This window comes from Clupea harengus, chromosome 23 (assembly GCF_900700415.2).
Source record: "Clupea harengus chromosome 23, Ch_v2.0.2, whole genome shotgun sequence".
Lineage (NCBI taxonomy): Eukaryota > Metazoa > Chordata > Actinopteri > Clupeiformes > Clupeidae > Clupea > Clupea harengus.
Genome location: NC_045174.1, coordinates 21,504,144 through 21,514,448, shown reverse-complemented (window position 1 = coordinate 21,514,448; position 10,305 = coordinate 21,504,144). Strand labels below are relative to the sequence as shown.

General features: G+C 48.5%; 4 non-coding genes across 4 annotated transcripts in view; all 4 read left to right on the top strand.

The window, feature by feature from the left end:
- Positions 1-326: 326 nt before the first annotated feature.
- trnal-uaa lies at positions 327-409 on the top strand. Its single transcript has one exon. It is a non-coding gene; the product is annotated as a tRNA-Leu (tRNA).
- Positions 410-1,643: 1,234 nt separating this feature from the next.
- Positions 1,644-1,726, top strand: trnal-uaa. Its single transcript has one exon. It is a non-coding gene; the product is annotated as a tRNA-Leu (tRNA).
- An 8,042-nt stretch (positions 1,727-9,768) lies between these two features.
- Positions 9,769-9,842, top strand: trnas-uga. Its single transcript has one exon. It is a non-coding gene; the product is annotated as a tRNA-Ser (tRNA).
- A 400-nt stretch (positions 9,843-10,242) lies between these two features.
- trnal-uaa overlaps positions 10,243-10,305 on the top strand; it is an 83-nt gene continuing 20 nt past the window's right edge. Inside the window, exon 1 of the tRNA in view lies at positions 10,243-10,305. This exon is cut by the window's right edge and continues 20 nt beyond it. This is a non-coding gene — a tRNA (tRNA-Leu).

The following is a 10,305-nucleotide window of genomic DNA, read 5'->3' as shown; positions in this document are numbered from 1 at the left end:
AGGGACCAGTTCAGGAGAGCACCAAGAGCATCAAGGCAAGGTTTACATCACACAACTGACCGTAACAGTCACAAAATAAAGAACATGACTGAAACCAACACACTTCCTGTACAGCTGCTGGCACCAAAAAGGTGATGCTTACTGGCTGAAGCTAACCCTCTAAATCCTGACCCCCTGAGTACACTCCCCATCACCCAGTCTGGATCTGACATGCAGTCATTTCACTCAGACACAAAACACCCTTTAAGACAGACACAGACCTAACACACACCCTTGTCACACATTGAGTTCAGCGGTGAAATTCTTCAAAAAATGCTTTTCAAAGTACCAGGATGGCCGAGAGGTTAAGGCGTTGGACTTAAGATCCAATGGACAGATGTCCTCGTGGGTTCGAACCCCACTCCTGGTAGAAGTCTTACCACGCACTAAAAGGAAGCCCAAACAACACCCTATATTTGTCATGACCTTTCATCCAGGTCAAGACACCCATGCTATGCTTGCAGCTGTGACGACTGGCCGTTTGGATTTAATATCCAATTGGTTTCAGTGGCCGATGTCATGTTCGCTGCTTCAACCCAAGAAGTACGAAACTAACAGCCGACATCTTGGTTCTGACCTTTGCATTTAACTGACGCTTTAATCCAAAGCGACTCTTGCATAGATATTCAAGAGTGTGTGCTCTCTGGGTATCATCTTGGTGTTGTTAGCTGCACCGTGTCTTTCCAGATGGCCTACTCGAACCCTGCTCACAGCGTTACTTCTTGAACCCTGTCGTCTAAAAACACAGAATCTAGTCCTCCTCCCCTCACCCAGCCACCACTGACAAAGGGACCAGTTCAGGAGAGCACCAAGAGCATCAAGGCAAGGTTTACATCACACAACTGACTGTAACAGTCACAAAATAAAGAACATGACTGAAACCAACACACTTCCTGTACAGCTACTGGCACCAAAAAGCTGATGCTAACTGGCTGAAGCTAACCCTCTAAATCCTGACCCCCTGAGTACACTCCCCAACACCCAGTCTGGATCTAACATGCAGTCATTTCACTCAGACACAAAACACCCTTTAAGACAGACACACACCTGACACACACCCTTGTCACACGCTGAGTTCAGCGGTGAAATTCTTCAAAATATGCATTTCAAAGTACCAGGATGGCCGAGAGGTTAAGGCGTTGGACTTAAGATCCAATGGACAAATGTCCTCGTCTGTTCGAACCCCACTCCTGGTAGAAGTCTTACCACGCAATACAAGGAAGCCCAAACAACACCCTATATTTGTCATGACCTTTCATCCAGGTCAAGACACCCATGCTATGCTTGCAACTGTGACGACTGGCCGTTTGGATTTAATATCCAATTGGTTTCAGTGGCCGATGTCATGTTCGCTGCTTCAACCCAAGAACGAAACGAAACTAACAGCCGACATCTTGGTTCTGACCTTTGCATTTAACTGACGTGTGCTCTCTGGGTATCATCTTGGTGTTGTTAGCTGCACCGTGCCCTTCCAGATGGCCTACTTTCTTTCTGCATTTCTTTCTTTCTCTCTTTCTTTCTTTTCGACAGACACAGACCTGACACACACCCTTGTCACACGCTGAGTTCAGCGGTGAAATTCTTCAAAAAATGCTTTTCAAAGTACCAGGATGGCCGAGAGGTTAAGGCGTTGGACTTAAGATCCAATGGACAGATGTCCTCGTGGGTTCGAACCCCACTCCTGGTAGAAGTCTTACCACGCAATACAAGGAAGCCCAAGCAACACCCTATATTTGTCATGACCTTTCATCCAGGTCGAGACACCCATGCTATGCTTGCATCTGTGACGACTGGCCTTTTGGATTTAATATCCAATTGGTTTCAGTGGCCGATGTCATGTTCGCTGCTTCAACCCAAGAAGTACGAAACTAACAGCCGACATCTTGGTTCTGACTTTTGCATTTAACTGACGCTTTTATCCAAAGCGACTCTTGCATAGATATTCAAGAGTGTGTGCTCTCTGGGTATCATCTTGGTGTTGTTAGCTGCACCGTGTCTTTCCAGATGGCCTACTCTCTTTCTTCCTTTCTGTCTTTCTCAAACGTTCATTTGCAAGATGTTGAAAATTCACTGTGTGTGTGTGGATTCAATTTGTGATGTGGGTGTGAATGTGTTTGTCTGTTTGTAACATGGTGAACTTTGACCTGCATTGGCTTCACAGCTGCGATGGCCGTACCTTGCGCCGAATGGACGGTAAAACAGTTCCTAACGCGATCCGAACTATTGTTAACAATATCCTAACAAGTCCTAACAAATCCTACCCAAGTCCTAACAAGTCCTAACAAATCCTACCCAAATCCTAACAAATCCGAACAAGTCCTAACATACATCCGAACAAGTCCTAACATACATCCGAACGATGGGGCAAAAGGGGGCAAAAGAGCCAATCAGATGTTAAGAAACAAAGTTTCACAGGTGACCGACGCAAGGTTTTCTTATTGGTGAGTGGCCGTTGCTATGACAATCTCGCAGCTGGATAGTTCACGAGAGTTTCAAGACGACGCACCTAGAGGTTTATCATTCTGAGGTATCGATCATCTAATTTCACAGATTGCAGCTACCGTCGTTCAATATATTTAAAGTAAGTAATCAATCAACAAATGAATTCATTAAACAAGTGTTAACTTATTTGTTTAGGTCGTAATTCATGTTTAGTCCGTGTTGTATGTGAAAACACTACACGAAACAGGAGAGCCGCATCAATTCAGCCATTTACTGAAACTCATTCCAACTGACACACCGACCGGAAACACATCATCGGTTACATCAAAATACAGGCATGTTGTCAAAATACAAGCATGCCGTGAAACCCTGTCATGGAGACATAACATTTTCCCCCCTCTCCAGGGAAGATTCAACCCACATCCCTGAGTGAGAGATAACACAAATAACAAATCATATTGATAGAAAACCCGTAGTAGGTAACATTCAGAATACGTTGTTAATGACTTCAGTGCAGCCCGAACATATCATTACCAGGCTATTTAAAACTTAAAGTGCCTTAGAACACCAGACTAAAGTGACTGGAACAGTCTTGATGAGGTTGAAACCTGCAAGATAAAATGCAATACATTCAATATATTCAAACATAGTAATTCAATAAATTCAATACATTCAAACATAGTAATTCAATAAATACAACATATTCAAACATAGTAATTCAATAAATTCAATACATTCAAACATAGTAATTCAATAAATTCAATAAATTCGAACATAGTAATTCAATACATTCAAACATGGTAATGCAATACATTCAAACATGGTAATGCAATACATTCAAACATAGTCCATGAGGTAGCCCGGTTTGGAGCGGGCACGGACTGGTCGTGCTGCAGGACTAACTGGGCCTCCAGAGTCCGGATCAGGATCTCGGCTGGCCTCCAGGTCTGCCGCAGTAGGTGGGGCCACTTTGCGAAGGCGGCGTGCATGCCACCGCGTTCCGTCTGAGAGGCGAAAGGTGGCAGGTCCCAGTTGCTCAGTCACCTGGAAAGGAGCTGACCAGAATGACAACAGCTTATGGCCCCGTGTGGGCCTCCGGACCCTGACCCAGTCCAGAATGGTGAAAGCTGGGTGTTTGGCCCTGTGGGACCGGTCAAAGCGATGTTTAGTTGCCTGCTGTCGTGCTGAGACTCGGTCGCGTAGCTGATCAGTTGTTTCCCGCTGGGCCCCCTGTGATGTCAGGTGAGCAGGAACACGCAGGCGATCCAGGGGTAGTGATAGCTCCCGCCCCAACATCAGAAGTGCTGGTGAGCTGTCTGTTTGTAGTGTGTTGAGCAGCTCGGTAGTGCAGCAGGGTCCGCAGGAGTGCTGCTGAGAATTGGAACCCCTCTGCCTAAGTGAGCTCTGATACCATTTTTCAGCGTCTGGTTCATGCGCTCCACACCCCCATTCGCCTGAGGTTATAAAAGGCTGTGCGTATGTGTCTGATCCCCCGCTCACTCAGAAAAGTCGTGAACTCGGCAGAGATGAATTGCGGCCCCATTGTCTGTGGTGATTGTCGTGGGCATGCCCCAACGAGCAAAAAGCACCTCCAGAAAGTCAATGACCGCCTGTGTGGTGACCGACCCTGTGGAGACTGCCTCAGGCCACTTAGAGTACAGGTCATAGGCCACGATGAGGAATCGTTGGTGGATGTGGGACGCCGACGGAGCTCACCACAAATGTCCATCTGGATGTGCTCCCAAGGCCCAGCTGGCCACTGCAGTGGCTGAAGGGGAGGAGCTGTGGGGGGCCGGTCTTTCCACTCACCAGGCAGGCTGTGCAGTCTCTCACCATAGCCTCCACATCGCCAATTCTATTCTGGCCACCAGACCACTTCCCGCAGCGCTGTTTGACCTTGACAATGCCGAGGTGGCCTTCATGGCCATGGACAGGGACACGTACTGTAAAGGCGGAGGGTATGACTGTGCGATGGCCCCTTTGCAACGCAGTGGTCGCTCCAGCAAAAAGATTTCATCTTTAAACCGGCGGAAGGCGCCAGACTGGTCTGGTAGGCCAGAGGCTGGAGGCCACCCGGAGTGGATGAAAGTGCGCGAGCCTGTGAGAACACTGGGTCCTGTTCGGAGGCCTGTTGAAGGCTCTTGAAGTGACACTATTGCCTCAAGAGGGGAGTGGAGGAGCTGAATGAGGTCCAGGTCGCTGTGTCTGGGAGTCGGCTCCACAGCTGAAGGTGGCGGTAGAGCGTGACAGTAAGTCCGCCACCACATTCTCTCGTCCCGGTGTGAACTGCAGTGTGAAATTTACTGGTGAGAGTCTCTCATACCAGCGGTGGATGCGCAGAGGCCTGTGCCCAGAACCAGATGTGGCAAAGCAGGGCTGTAAGCGCTTGGTGGTCCGTACGTAATGTGAATGAACGGCCATACACATACATATGCCACCGCTCACATGCCCCAGACACAGGCCAGGCCTCTCTCTCCCCCACGGAGTACTTCTGCTCTGCTGAGTTAAGAGCTCGGGAGGCAAAAAGCAATAGCCCGCTCTGTGCCGTTGTGAAGCTGAGACAGCACAGCCCCCACTGCGTAGTTGAGGCATCACAGGTGACAAGCGTCGGGCTGGGTGGGGTCGAAGTGGGCGAGTACTGGTGGTCGCGATGAGCTGGGCCTTCAGCTGCATGACCGCATCTTCGCAGGCAGGGGTCCATGCCCATTGGGCGTCTTTTTTAAGGAGCAGCCGGAGAGGGGCAGTGGTGGAGGAATACTGGGGAAGAAAGCGCAAGTAATAGGCGGTCATGCCAAGGAAGGAGGCAATGTGGGCAGGGCTGGAGGGCATGGGCAGCCGTTGAATGGCCTCCACGTTAGAGTGAAGTGGGCTGAGGCCTTCTGGGGTCAGGCGAAACCCCACAAACTCCACTTCGGACGCGGAGAAGATGCACTTCTCCCCATTCAGTGTGAGGGCATGGGAGGCCAGCGTGTCGAGCACCTGTGTGAGACGTTGGTCGTGGATGGCAGGCGTTGATCCGTGTACCACTATGTCGTCCAGGAATATCACCACCCCTGGGATGCCAGCAAAGATGGTGGACATTATTTTCTGGAAGCAGCTAGGGGCGGAGCATAGACCAAAAGGTACCCTGGTGTAGCGGAAGACGCCTGCGTGTGTGACGAAAGCGGTGAGGTTACGGCTGTCAGGGTGCAGAGGTACCTGCAGATAGCCTTGGCGGAGGTCAAGCTTAGAAAAGATCTTGGAGCCGTAAAACTGAGAAGTCAGTTCCTCTGCCGTGGGCAGCGGGTATTTGTCGGGCACAACAGCCTTGTTCACCGCCCTCAGGTCCACACACACACGCAAACCGCCTGACTTCTTCTTTGCAATGACCAGATTAGAAATCCAGGGCGAGGCGTTGACTGACTCAATGATGCCTATTTCCAACAGCTTTGTCAGCTCTGCTGTGACGTCATCGCGTAGTGCCAGGGGAATGCGGCGGAGAGGCTGTATGACCGGGTGTATGTCCTTACGAAGGAGAGGTTGATGGGTGAAAGCTGAGATGCAGCCTAGGCCAGAAAAGAGTGCTGGCCATCGCTGTTCCCATGGTGAGCTGACCTGGTGAATTGTTGCTCCACAGCTGTCCATGAACGTGAAGCCCAAGCTGGTGATGAGGTCCAGCCCCATGAGGTTAGCTCCATGCCGTGCCACTTGAAAAGTGAAGGTAGCCAAGGATGCGTTGCCATGGCGCACCGAACAGCTGAGGGAGGCCACTAAGTCGATCTTGGAATTGCCATATCCACGGAGAACAGCCGAAGGCGTCTGCAGCGCGATGTGGGGCAGGAAGCGCTTGACTGTGGACCAGTTGAGGAGTGATAAAGCCGCTCCAGTATCCAGCAGTAAAGGAACACAGACCCCATCTAGTTCCACTGTGCACGTCTTGAAGGACACGCGTGCAGAGCTGACTGAGTGTATGGGTGTTGGGGCTGATGAGCTAGCCCCAGCCTGTCGTGGGCCTGTCCGTGGGCCTAGCACGGACGGCGCAGAGCGACAGACTTTGGCGAAGTGGTTCTCTCTCCCGCAGCACTGGCAGACTTTTCCCCTTGCCGGGCATGTTGGGGCTCTGCTCATATGTGAAGAGGAGCCACAGTTGCCACAGCTGCGACGTGGCTGGCTACGTGTGCGGGCTGTGTAGTTAATCCCTGGGTCCGTGTCTGATGACGCAGGGCTAGGTGAGCGCTCAGAATCCTCCACATGCTGTGTTAAGGCGGGCTGAGAGAAACCGCGGGAAGCTAGTTGTGATGTCAGCTCGGTAGCTTTTTCGATCTGCAAGGCTATTTCAAGCGCTTTTCTAAGAGTCAAATCATCCGGTGACATAATTAGCTTTTCGCGAATTTTGGGGTGGGTTGCGTGTTCTGCAAGCTGGTCCCTTATCATCTCCTGCTCCATTTCACCGAATTTACAGAAAACCGCTAAGCTGCGGAGGTCGGCTATATAATGCTGAACTGACTCACCCGCTTTTTGCTTGCGCTGCCGGAAGACTATCCGGCGGAGAATTACAGTCTGTGGAGCTGCAAAGTGTGCTTCGAGTAGTTTCGTAGCTTCCTTGTACTTTTTTGACTGACCCAGGGTTCTGAATATGCGCTGTCCCTCGGTACCGAGGCAATGAACGAGTAGTGCTCTCCGTCGCGGGTCGCTAGCTTCCTCCAGTCCGAGAGCTGCGAGGTATGTTTCGAACGACTCCAGCCAACGGATCCACGGTACCGGAGGCTCGCCTGGTAGTGAAAGGAAAGGTGTAGGTGGTGGGAGTGAAAACTCCATCCTCGTCGCCAATGTTGTATGTGAAAACACTACACGAAACAGGAGAGCCGCATCAATTCAGCCATTTACTGAAACTCATTCCAACTGACACACCGACCGGAAACACATCATCGGTTACATCAAAATACAGGCATGTTGTCAAAATACAAGCATGCCGTGAAACCCTGTCATGGAGACATAACAGTCCGTTCATATCCTAATGCTAGTTCAGACGAACATATCGGTTGTGTTAGCATGTAACTAATAGTAATTATATCTGTAACAGCTATTCAAAGTTATTCAAGTTATTTTAAAAGAATACGATGTATCATAGAAAGTTGGTATGTTGTTTTTTGTCTTTCAGATTAGCCTGGGAAAATGGTAAAGTTACGGGAACTGCCGAGTTAACATTAACGTTCACGTAACTTTATCGTCAAACTTTACCATTTTCCCAGGCTAAAGTTATTCAAAATGATAACGATGTGTCATCGTAAGCGATGGATGAATGTTTAGATGTAGTATGTTGTTTTTGTCTGTTACATTAGCCTGGGAAAACGCTGTTAAAATTGTATAGTTTGAGCTAGGGATACAGTTACGTGAACTGCTGAGGTAATGTTAACGTTACAGCCCGGTAAAGAAGCTCTAACGTTAATATCACAACGTTTCTGACATCTGAGATTTCTCTAAGATAAATAACTTATCTCTAGGTCAACTCAAACGGTTTTATTTCGGTGACCTGATGTGAAAAACGGTGTTGTTGCTCTGGCTTTGATCTGTCTGAGGTTAATTTTTAGGTCATAGGCACATACTTGAGTCAAATGTGACATCAGCACACTGGTCACTGCTTTACGTGGCTGTTTATTATCAGTAGCTTGTCCTTAGACAGGATACTGTTCATTTGATAGATACAAAACTGAAGTAGGCTTTTAAAAATGAAGTGCAGTCGTTGATGAAGTAATCCCATCTGTCGCCTAATAATAAAGCTCTCCTTTCAAAGTTTTGTTTTATATGTTATGTGACATTCAACCCTGATATCTGCAGAAATGACAAAGACAGGTCAACCAGACTCATACTGGGCAGATGTCCTGCACAAGTATGCCCAGGGGAAGTTCAAGTTCTCAACAGGCAAGAGGCCGAAGTCCAGAAGGTGAAAGGCTGCCATACAGTGCATTGACGCCTGTCCTTTGACACTACTTTGCCCCGTCCGACATTTTTACTTTTTCGGGAAAAGGATTGAATGTAAATGTGGATATCACAAGGTAAGTGATGAATTTGAATAGTTTGATTAAACATGTGTAGGTGGTGGTTACTAAAAGTCAATCTGCTTTAGCTTTCTAATGACCAATTTGAATACGCTATCCTGGAAAATGCATTGTTTTATCATCAGTTGTACTTGAAGTGTTCCTCAATGTATAACAGGGGGATTACAAAGTTAATTGGATGTATTGTCAGGCTTAGGGAATATGTTAATGTAAAATGTGTTTCACAGTCAGCTGAGAAGGCAGGGTCAGCCCCACAGAGCCATGAATCAGATGAGAGTCAGCCAAGCACTTCCAGTGCTAGAAGCCAGCTGCCAGCATCAGCTGCACAGACCAGTTCAGCTACAGCATCAGCTGCACAGACCAGTTCAGCTACAGCATCAGCTGCACAGGCCAGTTCAGCTACAGCATCAGCTGCACAGTCCGGTTCAGCTACAGCATCAGCTGCACAGTCCAGTTCAGCTACAGCATCAGCTGCACAGGCCAGTTCAGCTACAGCATCAGCTGCACAGGCCAGTTCAGCTACAGTATCAGCTGCACAGACCAGTTCAGCTACAGCATCAGCTGCACAGGCCAGTTCAGCTACAGCATCAGCTGCACAGGCCAGTTCAGCTACAGCATCAGCTGCACAGGCCAGTTCAGCTACAGCATCAGCTGCACAGGCAAGTTCAGCTACAGCATCAGCTGCACAGACCAATTCAGAGGCACACAAAGCATCAGCTACACAGACCAGGTCACCACAGAAAGCACCAGCTACACAGACCAGGACACCACAGAAAGCACCGACTCTGTGTAGACAGTGAGTTGGAATCAATGACATGCTCTCTATGTAGCAAGGAGGTGAGCAGTAAGGATTACACTCAGCACTTGTCAGGCTACCATGTCCAAGAGCGTTGTGACCAGTGTGGTGTTAAAGTCTGAGACTTTTGTGTATAGCTACATTGTGTTTTATATTTTGTGTGTTTGTGTTCTCATTTAAAAAAACTAAAAAAACAAAAAAAAAAACACAACTCTTGTGGTGTAATAGTAACACATCCATCCATCCGTTGGGTGGAAGATTCCAGGTGCAAGTCCTGGCAAAAGTGTGTGACTTGTTGGTCGAATCAGTATTTATTTCAAAATGATTTCATTGTAAGTTGTAGTAAGTGGATTTGCATTTTTTCCTCCTTTCCTTCTCTCTTTTCCCCCTTTCCCCCTTTCCCCCTTTTTTCCTTTTCTTCCCCCCCCTCTAGCAATCCCTTTTCCCCCATTCTTGGCCGAGTGGTTAAGGCGTTGGACTTGAAATCCAATGGGGTCTCCCCGCGCAGGTTCGAACCCTGCTCACAGCGTTACTTCTTGAACCCTGTCGTCTAAAAACACAGAATCTAGTCCTCCTCCCCTCACCCAGCCACCACTGACAAAGGGACCAGTTCAGGAGAGCACCAAGAGCATCAAGGCAAGGTTTACATCACACAACTGACTGTAACAGTCACAAAATAAAGAACATGACTGAAACCAACACACTTCCTGTACAGCTGCTGGCACCAAAAAGCTGATGCTAATTGGCTGAAGCTAACCCTCTAAATCCTGACCCCCTGAGTACACTCCCCAACACCCAGTCTGGATCTAACATGCAGTCATTTCACTCAGACACAAAACACCCTTTAAGACAGACACAGACCTGACACACACCCTTGTCACATGCTGAGTTCAGCGGTGAAATTCTTCAAAAAGTGCTTTTCAAAGTACCAGGATGGCCGAGAGGTTAAGGCGTTGGACTTAAGATCCAATGGACAGATGTCCTCGTGGG